Source organism: Malania oleifera, chromosome 4 (genome assembly GCF_029873635.1).
Source record: "Malania oleifera isolate guangnan ecotype guangnan chromosome 4, ASM2987363v1, whole genome shotgun sequence".
NCBI lineage: Eukaryota > Viridiplantae > Streptophyta > Magnoliopsida > Santalales > Ximeniaceae > Malania > Malania oleifera.
Window position 1 is genome coordinate 76519231 of NC_080420.1, and position 21349 is coordinate 76540579.

Genomic DNA, 21349 nt, shown 5'->3' on the forward strand with positions numbered 1-21349 from the left:
TTTTTTTTCTTTTAAGCTTTCATGTCAAGATGATCTATTCACCATCTATTTAAAAATGTCAAAGAACATCCCCTATGGTCTTCCTGATCTTTGACCACTCCCTCCATTAACTGCACCTCTGACTTCTCTAATTTCTCATCTATGATTGGCTTGCTAATTTTGGAGCACTATTCCATTGCACTGTAAATCTACTACTTCGCAAAAATGGTGGTCGTGTGTGTGGCTCAAGGTTATGTTTAGCTAAAATGGAAACAGAGACTTGATGAGTTGTGGAGAGCCAGCTTTGATGTGCTGGAGTGTCGGTGCTAATCTCAGCTCATCTCATTGAATCACCTCATTAACCCTCATTACCATCTTCCATTTATGTCCATCTCCATTCATCTATATAAATGGAAACGTGTGTGCGTGAAATAATATGTGAGTGTGAGTGTAATTGAGTTGAAGGTGAAAGAGAGAGAGAGGTGTGAGAAAGAGGGAGTTGAGTTGAGTGGAGTGCAGTTGCCTCCTCCTCCTCCTGTACTTTTGTAACGACCTGAAATTCCATACCACTTTTTTTTTCCAAATAATATATAAAAGATATTGATAGTCATTTTACTCTCATACCCCTGAAGTCACCTATACAGCAAAAAGCATAAATTCATACATCCATAATTATAATATCAGAATCTAGTATTAACCCAAAGCATACATACATAATTATACATTATCCCGGCACCTTCTACCCAACACTCCTGAATACTACTCAAAAATACAATCCCCTGATAACACTTACCCTTAAGATAGGGTAGTGTAGACGACCTCTCTACCTGTGAGCTTGATCCACTCGTCTAGTTGGATCACTTGAAAAATGTTAATTTACTAGGATGAGACAATGTTCAGTAAGAAGAAATATGTTATTACTAGTATGTGGCAACTAAGTCTGCATAAATAATTTACTGATAAATAACTTAATTGAGATATCATGTAAATATTGTGTAAGTCACACCTACATGGCTTAAAATACAATTGTATTATCTGAGTTTTCTATTTATCCATACTGATAAGAATATAATATATCTGCTGTCCTTCTGTAAATCTGTATATATATATATATATATATATATATATATATATATAAATAACTGAGAAATATCCCTGAAAATCTGTATGTCATGATTTAACCCCTCATGATAGGGTTGTGTCGCCCGTAGGCAGGACTTAACTCTGCTTGGCCTACCAGGATAAGTCACCTAAATACTCTACCAATCCTCAGTCCGACCTTTACTGCAATCTCTCCAAAGGCACGGTACTGGTATCTACCTCGTCGAATCAGCCCCCTCAACCTAGAATACTAGGGAGACTGCAATCCCTCAATAGGCACGGTTGATGGAATCCACACACTATCTAAGATATGTGGTTGCACTCTAATCTGAAAATAACAACGGTGTTGTGCTCTGCTGACTAAATCTGTCTAAAATAATTCATTAGGGATCTGATACCGTATAATACTAATATATATAATTATCTTGTCGTTTCATCATGATTCCAAAATAACCATAACACTATAAATCTGATTTGACATGTTGAAATATCTGACTGAAATAACTGTAATATCTGAATGAAATATGTATTATATCTAACTCAATCATTTGTAATGTCTGAGTGATATGGTTTTGAAAATCATGGAATTCTGTAAATGTTGTAAAATATATGTTTGTAAAATATTTGCCTATAAAATATCTGTCTATATATGTGTATATATATATATATATATATATATATATATATTGTAATTTATAATTCTGTAAAATCTGGTACAACATATTTCTATGCAAAAAATACTGTAAATCATAGTATTCTGAAAGACTGCATGAATTCTGAATTGTCCTGATATTGACTCATGCCACACAATTAAATAAAAACTCCCTGTACTGAAATCTGTATTTTCTAGATAATAAAGATAATTTATACCCTATAAAGCATATCCCAAAAACACACATACATTACTGATAATATTTCTGAAATTTCTAGCATAGTATATTTCTCTTACCTGATTTCCTAAACTACGTTTGCAAGGATCCCAAAATTATACTTGCGACGCTCACCCGAACCCTGAATTCAATAACCTTAATTTAATCAAATCTACCCTAAATAAAATACTATTTTAACATTTCTTATGCCCATAAATTCCAAATAAATAATTGAACTCTCAAAATAATCAATTTTCTTATTTCCCTAAATCTCACTCTCACTTTGGAGTGGTGCCTAGGACCCCCAAATTGAAAATTTGCTCCACCCAAAATGACGACGATCGAGACTAGGATCCTGTGGTGGTGCCTGATCGTCAATTTAACTAAAAATCTAAGGAGAAATTGAGTAAAAAGTAAGGGTTTACCTTTCCTCAAGATGGTGCCTTCGCCGCTCCCACGACAAATCCACTCCGGTAAAAATGTTGGTGGTGGAGTTAGGAATCCAACGGTACTTTCTGTTTTCCGATTGGCTGAATATTGGAGAAGAAATTAAGGAGAGAGGGAAGGAGGAATGGAGGAGTGAGAGATGAGAGATGAGAGAAATGTTGAAAGAGAGAAAGGCTTCTAGGCGTGTGTGCAACTGCAAGTGTGATTTCAAATTGTGTGATTTCAAATTGAATACTCAGGTAACTTCCTGAGGATTCTTTTATATATGTATATATCCATATGTTTATAATATATGTATATATCATGATACTTTTATTTATTTAATTAATCAATTAACTAATTAACTAATTAAATAAATAATTTCTTTTAACTTAATTTAATTTAATTTAATTTGACTTAATTTATTTATTTATTTACATTCCCAAGTATATCATTTTCTGGGGCGTTACATTCTCCCCTCCTTATAAAAACTTTGTCCTCAAAATTAGTTGAATACAACCTCAAGTAAAATTCATCATTAACCTAATAAGTTTTGAGTTAATCTTGTAAACCACCCTATTAAAACTGGTTCCTAACATAAGTCGATGGATTATACATCATGTCCTAATACACCTTGCTTCATTACCAACACTTAACAACTTCAATTCCCATCTCCAGTCTTCCAAAGATCTAACACCAACATTTTTTGTTTAGCATATAATTGATGTTTCCATAATGTTTGAAAAATTAATCCCAAATATTGTTCATGCTCTTCTTGAGTGTTTGAATACTCCAAAAATCATCCATAAAAATTACAATAAACTGATCCAAGTATGGTTGAATGACTTGATTCATTATATTTATGAAAATGTAAGGTGTATTAATAACCCTAATTGGTAACACCAGAAACTTATAGTGATCTTACTGTGTACTCAATTATATCTTTGGGATGTGTAATTTCCCAAATATTAATTAGTGATAATTTAATTGCAATTCAATCTTCAAAAATTTTGGGGTTTTACCAATTAATCAAATAATCCATCAATCCCTAGAAGTCAATACCAATTCTTAATGTAACGTGATTCAACTTCCAATGATTAATGCATAACCTCAAGGTCTCATTATGCCTCTTAGTGAATCACACGGGTGCAACCTATAATGATATACTAGGTCGAACAGATTCCTTGTCAAGAAAATCTTCTAGTTACACCTTAGGTTGCCTTAGTTCAATTAGTGTCATTCTATATGAAGCAGTTGACATGGGCTCTATTCCTAGCACCAAATCAATATTAAATTCAACCTCTTGGAGGTAGTTCTGATAAATCATCTAGGATGAATATCTAAAAATTCATCACCTATGGGTAAAGAAGTTTGGAATTCGTTAACTTGTATATTTCTTTCATTGCTACTACAAACCCCAGACCTGTGCCCAAATTCTATCTTTTCACAAGCACTAAAGATGGCAAATATAAGAGCTTGTTAGTTGGAAAGAAAAATCTCACTCCATTTGGATTTCTGAATGATATTTTCTTTTAAAAACAAACAACTATGTGAATGATCAATAGATAACCATCAAAGGTTAGCCTCATCTTCAAACAGAGAACTTGCAATAATGACTCATACTCATCAAGAATCATACCTGCTGGGACATCTCAGACCAGGATGTGTAATCATTTATCCGTTAGATCAATTGTATAAAAGTGTAATGACCTGAAGAATAATGATATTTAAAGAGAGAGGAAAAGGAAATTAAAAAGGGGGTACAATAGGTCCTCGCGTTCATCGACAACGTGGCAGTATAAGCTCGTCGACAAAGGTGTGCTTCGTTGACGAGAAGCATCCGAGAGGATATTTTGGGCGACTCTAAATTTCGTCGACGAAGGGGAGAGCTCGTCGATGAATTTCCTCTTGACATCGTCAACGAGGTAATGTAGCTCGTCGATGAAGCCCATAATATAAATAGCCCAAACCTCTAATTTTTATGCAGGAAATAAGAAAATTCCTTACTCTCTCTCCTCCCTATGGTTTCTCTCTCCTCTCTCTTTGATTTTGGCTCCGAAGTTCATCGGATTGACGATCTGAGGCCACCACGACACTCCTGGGGAAGTTCTCTTCAAATCTACCGAAGCGGATCGTTGGTGAAACTGAGTTGAAATTCATCCCTGGGTTAAGGTAAAACTTTTTATGCAAAATTTGGTCTTTTCGTAGTTATAGGAAAGGTTATTCACGAAGAAATACTGAAGTTTAGTTTTGAAAATTGTTGGATTCAGGGTGTTGAACGAGGAACCTTGCGAGTGCAGGATGAGCGTATTTTAGGGGGGTTTCTTTTGGGAATCAAGTAAGGGAATAAACTAAAGCAGTTATTTTCCATGCAAATTATTATTATATATCAGCAAATTAATTTTCAGGAAAGCATGTATTATATTTGTATAACATGGAGAAAACACATATTTGGGAAAATACTACTATTATGTTGAAATGTATATATATGTATGAAATGCCAGAAATTATGATTTTAGAATATAATGTATGGTTTTATACAGCAATGTGTGACATGAATATTATTTTACGTGGGAAAATTATGATATGACAATTTTATGAAATAAGCATGTTTTTCAGAGATTATGAAATAAAGCAGTACATTATGATTTTAAAATACATGATAAATGAATTATTTATTCAGAATGATATGTATGAAATATTCGGGGCAAAACCATGATTGATAGCCGGTGCAAGGTCGTGTTTTAAGTATGATTTCGACACAAGACCATATTTATGAATGTTCGACGCAAGGCCGCAGATATGAAAGAAATTGACGCAAGGCCTTATGTATGTATGTTATTTCAGAAAATACTATCAATCTATTTATGTTAGACAAGTATATTATCATATATTATATGTTATCAGAACCCGGAAGATAATTTAGTTCAGTTACAGGAGCACGATACCGTAGCTATATAGATCAGATTACTATGTTCACACTTGTGCTAACCGCCCCACAAGGGGGTGGGAGATGGATAGTCGATGTGGCTTTTAGTGTAGAGTTGTAGACGTCCACCTGGCAGTCTGAACCAAGGTGTGGCGGGCCCATCGTATCACAGACATTTTTAACTCAACAGTGGTCAGCCAGCCATTGTCGGGTCTCGCCTTCGGGCTGCACAACCCGCCATGGGGGGTAATACATGACATCAGCTAGCTATACATCCTGAGTAAATTTCAGTATTATCAGATATATCAGATATTTCATGATCAGTATAAATTAATAGAAATTATGAAAGTTATGATTATTCATATATGTTATCATGAATGTTTTCCAACATATGAAATGTACTGTATATGTATTATAACACTAAATATTCATGTTGCCACACAACTGTATTTAGTTTATTTTCTCTTATTGAGAAGTGTCTCACCCCCAAACTTAAATAATTTCAGGAAACCCAGAAAGACCGGCGGATCGAGGCCGCAATTGAGTCAATTGGGCTACCCCACTAGGAGGGTAAGTTTGAACTAGGATCAAGAGATTTTGATGTGGGATCCTAGAGACATTTTTGTATTTTTGGGAGTTTGTATATAAACACCATGTTTTGGATTATATTTGACTATGGTATTATGTACATTGTGGTTATGAGATTGTGATTGACATTTACTACTGCCTAGGTTCCGCTATGTTTGACAGGTGTCCCCATTACCCACGGGTTCAGGTTGATTATTTTACTAATTATGCTTTAATATATGACAAGATAAGCAGGTCGTTACAAAAAAGGCACTTCAAAACTCTCACCATAACTTTGTAATTCATTTGAGTAAAAATTATATGAACTCCCAAACATTCCCTGAAATTCTAATCACCCAATTTCTTTTCAATGCCAAACTAATGCACAGGCTTACACTTTTAAATCAGGGTAAAGTATCATTTTCCTACCAAATTGGTTCCTAGATTTTTTTTTTCCCAAATATAATACAGATGAAGTTGTTTAGTCAGCTATGATCAGTGATTGGACATTGTCTAGCAGCATAAATCTTGTGTGAAATGGACTAAGAAGGAAAAGGGTGATATTCATTTATACTAGAGAGTTGCTAATGGTAGAAGAATCATATTCTGAAGATGGCTTCAAAAGCCACAATCAATTGCAGACAACAACAGAAGATTTCACATTAGGTTGTATATAAATCAAATCCCAATCGAGGCAATGCCTAAGTGGTCAAATTGGTGTCCCATTGTCAAGTAGGATTCGCACAGGGTAGAGTGGAAAGATAAAGCTCTAGATCCTAGCATGTATGGTTTTCTTTCTAGATAGCAGATTGCTAAAAGTCCGAGTATCATTATAATTTTCCTTCTAAGTAAGTTGCTAAAAATGATTCTGTTAGGTGTTATTTGGTTCATAGGATCCTTCGGGTTACTTGGCAATGTGATGCCCATGACATCTTATTCTCATGTTGGTTTCCAGGTTATGGTGATAACATCACTTCCCAGGGAATAAAGAATTCCCACAAAATATAGAAGTCCAATCATTGCCCAATTAGTATCTCACATTCTTATGGGCACCTTAATTTTAGGATAACACTGTCCTCACTATTTTGGCCGACTTATGAAAATACAAAAATATGTAACCGATGCACACTCTCATCAACCCATCTTTCTTTTTCCCAAACAATACCGACGCTCCCCATGGTGACACGATGGGCCTAATAAACCCTTTATTTAACAGTTTCTACAATTATTCCTTCAATTTTTTTCAATACTGCCGGTACCATTCTGTACGATGCTTTTGATATTGGCGTTGTCTCCGGAACTAGATCAATAACAAATTCTACCTCAACATCAGGAGGTAATCCTGGCAAACTATTGGGAAATACATCAGGAAAATCCCTCACTACTGAGATGTCCTCAACCCCCAACTCCCTTTCTGATACTTCCTTCACACAGGCCACAAATCTCTGAAAACTCTCTAGCAACAACCTCCTTGCCTGAATGGCGAATAATAACTGTGGTGGGGCGTGCACACATGACCCCACAAATCTATACTCTCATCCTCTTGGAGGTCTGAACACTACCTTTTTCTGATAACAGTCAATACTGACATAACTGACAGCTAGCCAGTCCATTGCCAAGATCAGAATAAACTAGTGCCTATAAAGCACTACAAGACTAGCGGACAATATCCTTCCCTGACTATCCACTAGACAATCCTTAAACACCTTTCTACATTTTACCATTGTTCCTATTGGTATGGCTAGAAATAATTTGATGTCTAATAATTAAGTTTCCATCTTACACAGTTTGATATATTCCCAAGAAATAAACGAACATATTGCTTCTAAATCACATAAAACAATAACTTTAACTGAAATTAAAACTATAATACTTGTCACCATGTCACCTACAGTCTCTGCCTCTTCTGGTGTAAGCGTATACACCCATGCTTGGGTAGTGTTCCTTTGCTAGCAACCTCGGGGTGCTTAATGACCTGGTATGGTTTAAGAACAGGCGCAACAACTGGCAGTGTGTGACAATCTCTCGCCATGTGACCTGGCTGGTGGCATCGGTAGCATATTACCTCCCTAACTCGACACTCTCTTGGGTGTCTCTTATAGCATCTGGAACAGAGAGGGGGCATCGACCTGCCTTGTACTACTCAATCTCTCATTCCCTGTCTCTAGCCTACACTGCCACCATGTCTTCTCCAAGTTCCCTAACTAGTACCTACTTGAAATTCAAGAGGCATAGATCTTGTAACGACTCGCTTTTTCATACCATTTTTTTCCATTTAAACATATACAACAAATCTCTCTGTATTATCTACTAAAAACATCTCAGGCCCAAGGAAGCACTGAGGAAACTTTGTTCACTTTACATTTCTAGGTAGCGATAAACATAAAACTTACAACTGTATTTACAATACCAGAAATCTAGAAAGTCCCAAAACATACATCACAAAATACCCAGTGACATCAATCAAAAACCCTAGGATCTACCCAAACAACCAACACTCAGGAAACACTCACTCTTCCAAAATGGGCAATGCAAGAACCACTCTACCTGCGAGCCTAATCTACTCGCCTAGCTGGATCACCTGAAAAATGTTAAGGCGCTAGGATGAGATAACGCTCAGTAAAAGAAGATATGCTATCACTAGTGTGTGGCAACTAAATTACACATTTAATATACTGATATAATACTGAAACTGTAAAACTGATAGTCTAGTATACCGTACAAATTACATTTATTATAGTTTAAAATACAACTGTATATTTGAATTTTCTAATTAGACATAATTCTAATATTATAATAAATTTGTTGCTATACTGTAAATCTGTATTTATAGAAATAGTTGTGATAATACCTTGGGAACTGAATGTCATGATTTAACCCCTCATGACAGGGTTGTGTGGTCTGTAGGTAGGACATAAATCTGGTTGGCCTACCAGGTAAGTCAATCTGAAACTCTACCAATTAACAATCCGACCCACTGCAGTCTCTCCGAGCACGCTACTAATCTCTACCTCGTCAAACCAGCCACCTCGACCCAACTCTCTAAGGAGATTGCAATCTCTCCTCGCACGGTAGATGAAATCCACACACTATCTGAGATATGTGGTTGCACTCTGATCTGAAATAGCAACGGTGTCGTGCTCTGCTGTCTGAATCTGACTGAATATTTCCTCAGAGTCTGATACTATTTAGTACTCATATATATAATTATCTTACTATTTTTACCATGATTTTGAAATAGCCATAACATTTCTAAACTGATCTACATAATCTGAATATCTGACTGAATAACTGAGTGTTATGGTTCTGAAGTCATGGCATTCTGAAAAGTATTATAAATCATATTTCTGAAAACTGCATATTGATATTTTCTACTAATATACTGTATAACGTGGTATATGTAAAAATTGTATAAATACCATAGTAAACTGTAATAAACTCATGCCACACAATTGAGTAATTAAAATCTCATGCTCTAAAATTTGCATCTCCTAATATAATAATAATAATATTCTAGAAAAATTGAATAATAAACGGATATATATATATATATATATATATATATAATTTTCTAGTAAACTTTTAAAAAATTCCTAGCATAGCGTATCTCCCTTACCTATTTGACTAGGAGGCTGGCCTCCACTCAACTCTCGCACCCTCGGTGTACTAACCCCAAAAACCTGCATTTACATATACAAATTCTCCAGTAAATCAGTACACCTATATTTCCTGAGATTTCCTATTCATAATTTCTTGAATTGTAATTTACCTAGGCACCAGAACAGATACTTGCTAGGGTCCTTAACCCATGACTATAAGGGCCCAAAACACCCTATTCCTTAAAATATGACACCTTAAATTTATTCTACAAAACACTAGTATATTCTCATGGTATACAAAATTTGGCCCCAAATAATACTGGTAATACTAAAAATACTAAAACTTCACTTACCCAAATTTTAGGATGGTTTCCAAACTGCTTAATTTGAATTTCTGCTCCCACTAGATTGTAGAGAATCTCCCCAAGATCATCGTGGTAGCTTCTGATCGTCGAACCGAGGAGAATCGGAGCCAGAAATTTAGAGAGAAGTGAGAGCGTGCCTTTTAGAGAGAGAGAGAGAGAGTGAGTGAGTGAGTGAATAGGATCTGAAATTCTCATAGGAAAACAATTTATAGCTTTATATAGAAAGCTGGTCCATGTGGTCTCGTCGATGAGCCACGTCACCTCGTTGACGAGTCCAAGTTGTAGTCTTGTCGACAAATGCCTACTCCTCGTCCACGAAATTTAGAACCTGAAAATGCCATCTCGGTAAATTCTTGTCGACAAGACATGTGTCCACGTCGATGAGCCCAAGAAGACCTTTCATCGATGAACTCTCTACATTCGTCAACGAACCCTGCTGCGTCCCCCCTTTAAAATTCTTTTTCCCTCTCTTTTCTTTATTATTTAATTCCAATAATTATTGGGGTTATTACATTCTCCTCTCCTTATAAAATTTCATCCTTAAAATTTACTATCTGTATACCAAATACCTGTATTGAACATCATCCATTAAGGAAAATAGGCTACTTATATTATTACTTACCCTCACTTATGGTAGAGGAATATCATGGTTACATTCAAGGTCCTAGGAGATTACAAATATACTCATAAAAGAAAATTCTCCTAAAACCAAAACATTACCTATCCTATAATCTAAAATACAACCCTATATGTATTTCTCTACACTAAACAACTTTGTCTTTATCTAAACAACACTGACTAATACTCTAATTAATTAAATAGGTGTGGGTCATTCTGTCTCATTTCTTCCTCAAGTTCCCATGAAGCTTCTTCTATAGCATGGTGTAACGACTCGAAGAATATTAGTATTTAAATAATAAAGAGGAAGGAAAATAGAAACAGTAACAGAAGGAGCATTCGTTGATGACGTTGTACTTTGGATGTAATAATCCCAAGAAATTTTTCTAGACCTCGTCGACGAACACAGGGGTTTCATCGACGGGGGTTCTTCAGGATCTCGTTGACGAGGTCCCATATCGTCGACGAGAAGATATCGAGAGAGGATTTTTGGGAAGTCTGAAATTCATCGATGAGGGTGCAGGTTCGTCGACGAACTTTCTACAAGACTCATCGACGAGGTGATGTGACTCGTCAACGAATTCCATAGTATAAATAGCCTAAATCCAGGTTAAATGCATAATTTTTCAACGAAATTCTCTTATTTTCTCTCTCCTATGGTCTCTCCCTCTTCTCTCTTTGATTTTGACCCTATTAGTTGCTAGATCGATGATCTGAGGCCACCACAACGCTCCTGGAGAAGTTCTCTTCAAGTCTGCCGAAGCGGATCGTTGGTGGGACGAAGTTGGATTTCATCTCAAATTCAGGGTAAGGTCTTTTTGTTGAAATTTGACTTTCCAGCCATTGTAGGAAATGTTGTAGACGTAGAAATAGTAATATTTTGTTCGGGGATATATGGTTTTCAGGGTGTTGAGGGGAGAACCTTGCGGGTGTAGGACCCGTTATAGTAAAGGGATTTTAGTAGGAATCGGGTAAGGGAAATATGTTATGCTAGGCAATTCTAGTATGTTTTCAGTATAAATTATATGTTATTACCATATTATTATTTACAACAGAAATTTATACAGTTTATCAAGTATGTTTAATATGTATTAAATTAATGTGTGGCTTGAGAATATAGATATAGTACAAAAACATACTTTATAGTATTTTTTAGAGTTATGTTTTACAGAATATACAGACAGTAGATATGTTTTACAGTAATTACATAATACCATGATTATACAGTTTACAGTACCATGACATACAGTTTTACGGTTCATTTCAGAAAATACAGTTGATACAGATATAGTTTATCACAGCGTCATGGTTTATACAATTATTACAGAATCATGGTAAAACAGATAGTTGTATATAAAGATGTATTATATAGTATCAGACCCTGATGGACATTACATATACAGTTTACAAAGCACGGTACCGTAGCTATATACAATATAAAGTGCAACCACCTATTCAGATAATACATGGTATGTAAGTCGATCGTATAAAGCCCACGAGTGGACAGGCTCCCCATCAGATATGGGTTGAGGAGGGCTGATCAGACTGACGGAGTATAGTGGTTTATCCTAATCGGCCAGCCAGGATAGATCCCGCCTACGGACCGCACAACCTTGTCATGAGGGGTTAAATCATGACATACAGTTATCTATTTAGGGAGGTTTTCAGTTATTATTATGTATGTACAGTTTCATAAAAACAGGGAATATACGTATATATATCTAAAGTATTATGTATAGAAACCTAAAATACAGATATGTTAAGCAACATGGAAAAGGGTGGTGGTTTATATTATTTGTACTGTATTTACAGATTCAATTATACATGATTAGATAGAAACAAATTTTCATAGTAATGTAACTCATTTGCCACACACTAGCAATAGCATATTTCGTCTTATTGAGCGTCATCTCATCCCATTACCTTAATATTTTTTAGGTGATCCAGGTAGGCACTCATATTAGGCTCGTAGATAAAGGGGCTTCAGTACCGCCTTGTCAGTCGAGTGAGTATTTTTGGGAGTATTTATGTATAGCCCTAGCCCAGTTGAGGGTATTTTGGGCAACAATCATATATGTATATTTTGGGGAACATTTTAGCACTCTAGTATAATATATATATATATATATATGTATTTATATAAATTCTGCTTCTCGCTGCTTAGGTTGATGGTTTGGTTTAATCCAGTTTGGTATCATAACATTATAAATTTTATAATATATAAAAAAGTAAAAAAAAAATGGCGAATGAATAGCAAGTTGTTACACATGGTTTCTCCAGAAAACTTTCACCAGCTGAATTTCCTTGGTGCACAATTCCTATGTCTTTCGGTCTAAGATCTATACTGGTGCTTCCGTATAGGTTAGTGAATCTCTAAGCTATATTTCTACATAACTAATTATATGGGACGGGTCTGAGATGTATTTCCTTAGCATGACTACATGGAATACGTTGTGTATTTAAGACAAAACTGGTGAGAGAACCAGCATGTAGGCAACTGACCCCACTCTCTCTAGTATCTCAAAAGGGCCAATATACCTAGGATTTAGCTTGCCCTTTTCCCCAAACCTCATAACCCCTCTCAGATGAGCTACCTTTAAGAATACCCGATCCCCCACATCAAATTCTAACCCCTAGTGGTGAGTGTTTGCGTAGCTCTTCTACCGACTTCGAGTTGTACTAATTCTTTCCTTAATTAGTCAGACTTTATCATATGCCTGTTGCACCATCTCTGGACCCAAAACTCACCTCTCACCTAATTCATCCCATAAAAGAGGAGAACGACACCTCCTACCATAAAGCTCCTCATAAGGTGCCATGCCGATGCTAGCTTGATAGCTGTTATTGCAAGCAAACTCAAACAACGGCATAAACTAGGTCCAACCACCCCCAAAATCCAGCACGCGTGCACGAAGCATATCCTCTAATATCTGGATCGTCCTCTTAGTCTGACCATCCGTTTGAGGGTGAAAAGCAATGCTGAATGCTAATTGTGTTCCCATAGCCTCTTGAAAGCTTTTCCAAAATAGTGAGGTAAACTGGGGATCTCGGTCTGAGACTATAGATACTAGCCATAGATACGAATTATTTCCTAAACATATATTTCTACCAGTCTGTCCATGGAATAGCTCACTTTAATAGGGATGAAGTGAGCGGTCTTCGTCAGATAATCAACGATCACTCAAATAGTATTCAACCCTTGCCGCATTGGTGGTAGCCTAGTAACAAAATCCATAGAGACGTGATCCCATTTCCACTCCGGAATGAAAAGTGGCTGCAACTGCCCCTCGAGTCTTTAGTGCTCAGCCTTTATCTACTGGCATGTCAAGCACTGCTTTACAAATTTAGTAATATCTTTCTTCATGCCGCTCCACCAAAATGATTTCCATAAATCCTAATACATTTTAGTACTACATGGATGTACGGTGTATAGGGATTTGTAAGCTTCCTCCAATATAGTTATCCTGATCTTGGCATCTGCAAGAACACATAGTCTGGTACAGAACCGCAAGGCTTCGTCATCTGATATGCTAAAATCCACCTCCTGTCCATTTTGCACTTTCTTTATCAACTCCGCTAACTCTAGATCAAAATTCTGGCCAGCTTTAATTCTTTCTTGTAATGTAGGCTGAATCACTAGGTTAGTAATGAATGACTGGTGATTATCCTCTATCAGCTCCATGCCTAATCTCCCCAAATCCATCAGAATAAGGTGCTGAATCTCCACTGCTGATAATATTGCTCCCATTGACTTTCGACTCAATGCATCAGTCACCACATTTGCTTTCCCTAGATGGTAGCCAATAGTGCAGTCATAATCTTTAATAAGTTCCAGCCATCTTCTTTGCCTTATATTAAGCTCTTTCTGAGTGAAGAAATATTTTAAACTTTTGTGGTCCATAAAAATTTCACATTTCCCTCCATATAGATAATGCCTCCAAATCTTAAGAGCGTACACCACTACAGCTAGCTCCAAATCATGCACAGGATAGTTTTTCTTATATTCCTTAAGCTGCCTAGAAGCATATGCGATAACCTTGCTATGCTGCATCAATACGCACTCAAGTCCTTTCAGGGACGCATCATTGTATAACATGAACCCATCCTCTCCTGATGGAATAGGTAACACTAGGGTGGTGACTAATCGCTACTTCAATTCCTAAAAGCTTTGTTCATAGTCATCTGTCCATTCAAATCTCACATTTTCCCCTGTGAGTCGCGTTAGCAGACCCAATAATTTGGAGAAACCGTCAACAAAGTGTCAAAACCCAGAAAACTCCTAACCTCTTGAACATTCCTTGGTCTCATCCAACTCATCACTGCCCCTATCTTACTCGGGTCAACTGATATGCCATCCCCGGAGATCACATGGGCGAGAAACGTAATCTACCTTAACCAGAATTCACATTTCTTGAATTTTGCGTACAACTTTCTTTCTCTTAATGTTTGCAATGCTAGTCTCAAATGATGCTCATGCTCCTTAAAACTCCTTGAGTAGACCAGTATATCATCTATAAAAATTACAACAAACTGATCCAAAAACTTATGGAACACCCTATTCATTAAATCCATAAATACTACTGGGGCGTTAGTCAACCTAAATGGCATCATCAGAAACTTGTAATGCACATATCTAGTTCGAAATGTTGTCTTTGAAATGTCTTCTGCCCTAACTTTCACCTGATGGTAACCCGATCGAAGGTCAATTTTAGAATAGACCTAGGTCCCTTGGAACTGATCAAACAAATTGTCGATCATGGGAAAAGGATATTTATTCTTGACTGTCAATTTATTTATTTCCCTACAACCTATGCACATTCCATCTTTCTCCTTTACGAATAGAACTGGTGCTCCCCAAGGTGACACACTGGATCTGATAAATCCTTTATCCAGCAATTCTTGCAATTGATCTTTTAGTTCCCTTAACTTGGTTGGAGCCATTCGGTAAGGGACTTTAGATACCGGTGCCGACCTCGGTAGAAGATCCATGATGAACTCAACTTCATGGTTTGGTGGTAAACCGGGTAATTCTTCTGAAAATACATCTAAAAATTCTCTGACCATAGAAATATCGGCTTATTTCAATTCCTTTTTTGGCAATTCTTCTATGTAGGCAACAAATCCCTAACAACCATCTTGAATTAGTTTCTCCACCTGAATAGCTGACACAAGCTGTGGTGAAGCGCGCGCACGTGAACCACGAAATATGTATTCTTGCTCACCAGGAGGTCTAAAAATCAGTTCTTTCATATGAAAATCAATATTGACATGATTAACTGCCAACCAATCTATACCCAAAATTACATCAAACCCCTACATGTCTAATATTACAAGATCAGTTGGCAATACTTTTCCCTGAATGGCCACTAGAAAATCCCTAAGTACCTTCCTACACCTCACCCCTGATCTAGTCGGCGTAGCTACAACCAACTTGACATCTAACAACTGTGCCTCAATCCTAGTCAATTTAGCATACCCCAATGAAAAAAAGAATGGGTGGTACCTGTGTCAAACAAAACAACATCTTTATACGATAAAATGGTAAAAGTACTTGTAACTACGTCTCCAACTGCCTCAGCATCACTTGACGTCAATGTATAGACCCTCACCGGTGCAGTGTTCCTTTGTTGGCCCCCATGGGGTGCCTGATAACCACTGTAAAATGGTCTGAGAGCTGGTGCCTAGGTCGGCAATCCCTAACATGACCAAGATCTGTGCCCGGGTCTCCTACAACAATAGCAAACGTCCTTTCCCATCCTACATTCACCTGGATGCCTCCGGCCACATCTGGATAAATAAGAATAGTTCGTCCACCCTGAGGACCACTATGCCCCATCATTCGTCCCTAACTACCTCCATATCGGTCTCCCCTCCATGGGCCCTAGCTAGAACCCACTTGGAAATCCTGAGGCGTGAGCCTCTTCTTCTGACTATGTGCTGTGGCACCCCTCTCCATGCCACTCTCGATAATGGTAGCTCTATCCACCACCTCTGCGAATGTCCAAGCCCGAAAACCGATGACTTGCTCAAACAAATTCTACCTCAGACCTTTCTCAAATTTTCTTGCTTTCTTCTCCTCGTCTAGTGTTAAGTGTGGGGCAAATCGAGACAACTCAATAAATCATGCTGCATATTGTGATACTGTCATTTGCCCTTGAGCTAAATACAGGAATTCTGCTGCCTTCACACTCCAAACGATAGTAGGGAAATGTTGCTCGAAGAATAGCTCCTTGAACCGACTCAACGTCATTAGCACAGGATTAAGTCTCTGCTCCTCAATCAGCTTTGTCGATCTCCACCAACATTTTGCCTCCCCTGTCAATTTAAATGACACAAATGACACCTTCTATTCATCTATACATGAAAGCACTGCCAAAATCTCCTTAATGTCCTAAATCCAATTTTTAGCCACAACTGGGTCAGCTCCTCTAGCAAAAAATGGGGATTTCATCCACATAAACTGCTCGATCATACAGCCACACTCTCCCAAGCTCCTGGCCATCTCAGTCATCACATGCTAGGTAACGCTGTGCATTACTGCCTCCAAATCTCTACCTCCCATACTAGAAGGTCCTGCTTCGTCACCCGCAACATTTGTATCATTCCTCCCTAGGTTCATACTAAAAAGACAAGTACATACTATAAAGACCCTATCTCTCATACAGACCTAATTTATTTCATCTAATTAAAATCTCATATTCACAATTTACTATCCTCACTAATCTTAATTGAAAATCCAATTCTGTAACCTAGACACACGATTCATCAGTAGTTTACTATGGCTTTCCTGAAATCGTCACCCCAAGAAAGACACAGAAACCACCATGAAACTTTTGTACCTAGACCACAGAACAAAACCTCAAATTTTCCACTGCATCCTAGGGTCTATAGAACCTAGCAACCTAGGCTCTGATACCAAACTGTAATGACCTGCTTTTTCATGCCATTTTTTTTCCATTTAAACATATATAGCAAATCTCTCTATATTATCTGCTAAAAACATCTCAGGCCCCGAGGAAGCACTGAGGAAACTTTGTTCACTTTACATTTCTAGGCAGCGGTAAACATAAAACTTACATCTGTATTTACAATATCAGAAATCTAGAAAGTCCCAAAACATACATCACAAAATACCCAGTGACATCAATCAAAAACCCTAGGATTTACCCAAACAACCAACACTCAGGAAACACTCGCCCTTTCAAAAAGGGCAGCGCGAGAGCCTCTTCATTTGCGAGCCTAATCTACTCGCTTAACTGGATCACCTGAAAAATGTTAAGTCACTAGGATGAGACAACGCTTAATAAAAGAAGATATGCTATCACTAGTGTGTGGCAACTGAGTTACACATTTAATATACTGATATAATACTGAAACTATAAAACTAATAGTCTAGTACACCATACAGATTACATTTATTATAGTTTAAAATACAATTGTATATTTGAATTTTCTAATTAGACATAATTCTAATATTATAATAAATCTGTTGCTGTATTGTAAATCTGTATTTATAGAAATAGTTGTGATAATACCTTGGGAACTAAATGTCATGATTTAACCCCTCATGGCAGGGTTGTGTGGTCCGTAGGCGGGGCTTAACTCTGGTTGGCCTACCGGGTAAGTCAATCTGAAACTCTACCGATCAACAATTCGACGCACTGCAGTCTCTCCGGGCACGCTACTAATCTCTACCTCGCAAACCGGCCACCTCAACCCAGCTCTCTAGGGAGACTACAATCTCTCATGGCACTGTAGCGGAATCCACACAATATTTGAGATATGTGGTTGCACTCTGATTTAAAATAGCAACGGTACCGTGCTCTGCTGTCTGAATCTGACTAAATATTTCCTCAGGGTTTGATACTATTTAGTACTAATATATATAATTATCTTATTGTTTTTACCATAATTTTGAAATAACCATAACATTTCTAAACTGATCTGCATAATCTGAATATCTGACTGAATAACTGAATAACTGAGTGTTATGGTTCTGAAGTCATGACATTCTGAAAAATATTATAAATCATATTTTCTAAAAACTGCATATTGATATTTTCTGCTAATATACTGTATAACATGATATCTGTAAAACTGTATAAATACCATACTAAACTGTAATGAACTCATGCCACACAATTGAGTAATTAAAATCTCATGCTCTAAAATCTGCATCTCCTAATATAATAATAATAATATTCTAGAAAAACTGAATAATAAACTGATATATATAGATAATTTTCTAGTAAATTTTTAAAAAATTCCTAGCATAGTATATCTCCCTTACCTATCTGACTAGGAGGCTGGCCTCCACTCAACTCTTGCACCCTCTGTGTACCAACCCCAAAAACCTGCATTTACATATACAAATTCTCCAGTAAATCAATACACCTATATTTCCTGAGATTTCCTATTCATAATTTCTTGAATTGTAATTTACTTGGGCACCCAAACAGATAATTGCTGGGGTCCTTAACCCATGACTGTAGGAGCCCAAAACACCACATTCCTGAAAATATGACACCCCAAATTTATTTCACAAAACACTAGTATATTCTCATAGTATACAAAATCTGGCCCCAAATAATACTGGTAATACTGAAAATACCTAAAAATTCACTTATCCAAATTGTAGGATGGTTTCCAAACTGCTTAATTTGAATTTCCGCTCCAACTAGATTGTAGAGAATCTCCCTAAGACCATCGTGGTAGCTTATGATCATCGAATCAGGGAGAATTAGAGCTATAAATTTAGAGAGAAGTGAGAGGGTGCATTTTTTAGAGAGAGAGAGAGAGAAAGTGAATAGGGTCTAAAATTCTCGCAGGAAAAACAATTTTCAGCTTTATATAGAAATTTGGTCCACGTGGCCTCGTTGACGAGCCACGTCACCTCGTTGACGAGTCCAAGTTGTAGTCTCGTCGACGAACGCCTACTCGTCGTCGACGAAATTCAAAACCTGAAAATGCCCTCTTAGTAAATTCTTGTCAATGAGACATGCGTCCACGTCGATGAGCCCAAGCAGACTTTTCATCAGTGAATTCTCCGTGTTCGTCTACGAAGCCCTGCTGCATCCCCCCTTTAAAATTCTTTTTCCCTCTCTTTTCTTTATTATTTAATTCCAATAATTATCCAGGTTATTACAAATCTCTTCCTCTGGTTTAGATTCATAAACTCCTACACCTGGGCATCTTTGGTAGAAGAGTGAATATATTGATCATAGAAAATTTCCTTAAAACGGTTCCATGTTAGGGTTGCTGGTTTTGACCTCTGTTTTTAAAGTAGTTTTACCAACATCCACCAACGCTTGGCCTCCCCAGTTATTTTCAAAACAGCATACAATACTTTCTACTCATCTGCACAGTGAATACTTGCTAATATATCTTCCATCTCTTGGATCCATTCTTTTCACAATGATTTTATCGACTCTCCCCGTAAAAGTTAGGGGATTCATGTGGATAAATTGCTCGACAGTGCAGCCTGGGTCAGCTGGCGGCCAGTTCTGTCCCCTATAGTTCCACACAATCCCTGCCATGACTTGCTGGCCTAGACTACACAACACCTATTCAAGGTTGCTGCCACCTATGCTGGAAGCCCCCCACGTTACCACTACTTCCAGTATTTACATTGTTATTCCCGAGGTCTATCTTGAAAAGGAAACAACCAATCTCAAAACACAATTACTATCATGCACCCAATACACTTATCAAATTATAACTCATGAAACATTCTTCTATAACCATTCACCATAATATCTTCAATCCCAATTTAAGATTCAGTCCTACCACTCAGAAACAAGAACCAGTGATAGTTTACTATGGTTTTCTTGAAGTCGTCACCCCAGGAAAAACACATAAACAACCATGGAACTCCTGCTTCCAAGTTGCAAGATAGAATCCTAACTTCCTCAATCTCATCCTCTAACAATAACCAACTCATATCTCAATTTACTCATCTCTTACTCTCCTTACAATCCATTCCTATACTCTGGTATTGTATTTTGCTATTTACTAAAGTTTGCAAAACCTAACAACCTAGGCTTTGATACCAAAATGCAACAAACTGAAATTATACCACTTTTTTTTCAAATAATATATAAAATATATTGATAATCATTTTACTCTGATACCCCTAAAGTCACCTATACAGCGAAAAACATAAAGTCATACATCCATAATTATAATACCAGAATCCAGTATTAACCTAAAGCATACATATATAACTATACATCATCCCAACACCTTCTACCCAACACTTTTGAATACTACTAAAAAATACAATCCCCTAATAACACTTACCCTTGAGACAAGGTTGTGTAGATGACCTCTCTACCTACGAGCCTGATCTGCTCGTCTAGTTGGATCACTTGAAAAATGTTAATTTATTGGGACGAGACAACGCTGAGTAAGAAGAAATATGCTATTACTAGTGTGTGGCAACTAAGTCTACATAAATAATTGACTGATAAATAACTAAACTAAGATATCATGTAAATATTGTGCAACTCAAACCTACATGGCATACAATAGTATTATCTGAATTTTCTATTTATCCATACTAATTAGAATATAATATATCTGCCGTTCTTCTGTAAGTCTCTATATATATATATATATATATATATATATAAATAACTAAGAAATATCTCTGGAAATCTGTATGTCATGATTTAATCCCCAATGACAGGGTTGTGCGGCCCGTAGGCCGGACTTAACTCTGGTTGGCCTACCAGGATAAGTCACCTAAATGCTCTAACAATCCTCAGTCCGGCCTTTACTGCAATCTCTCCAAAGGCACGGTACTGGTATCTACCTCGTCGAACCGGCCTCCTCAACCCAAAATACTAGGGAGACTGCAATCCCTCCATAGGCATGATTGATGGAATCCACACACTA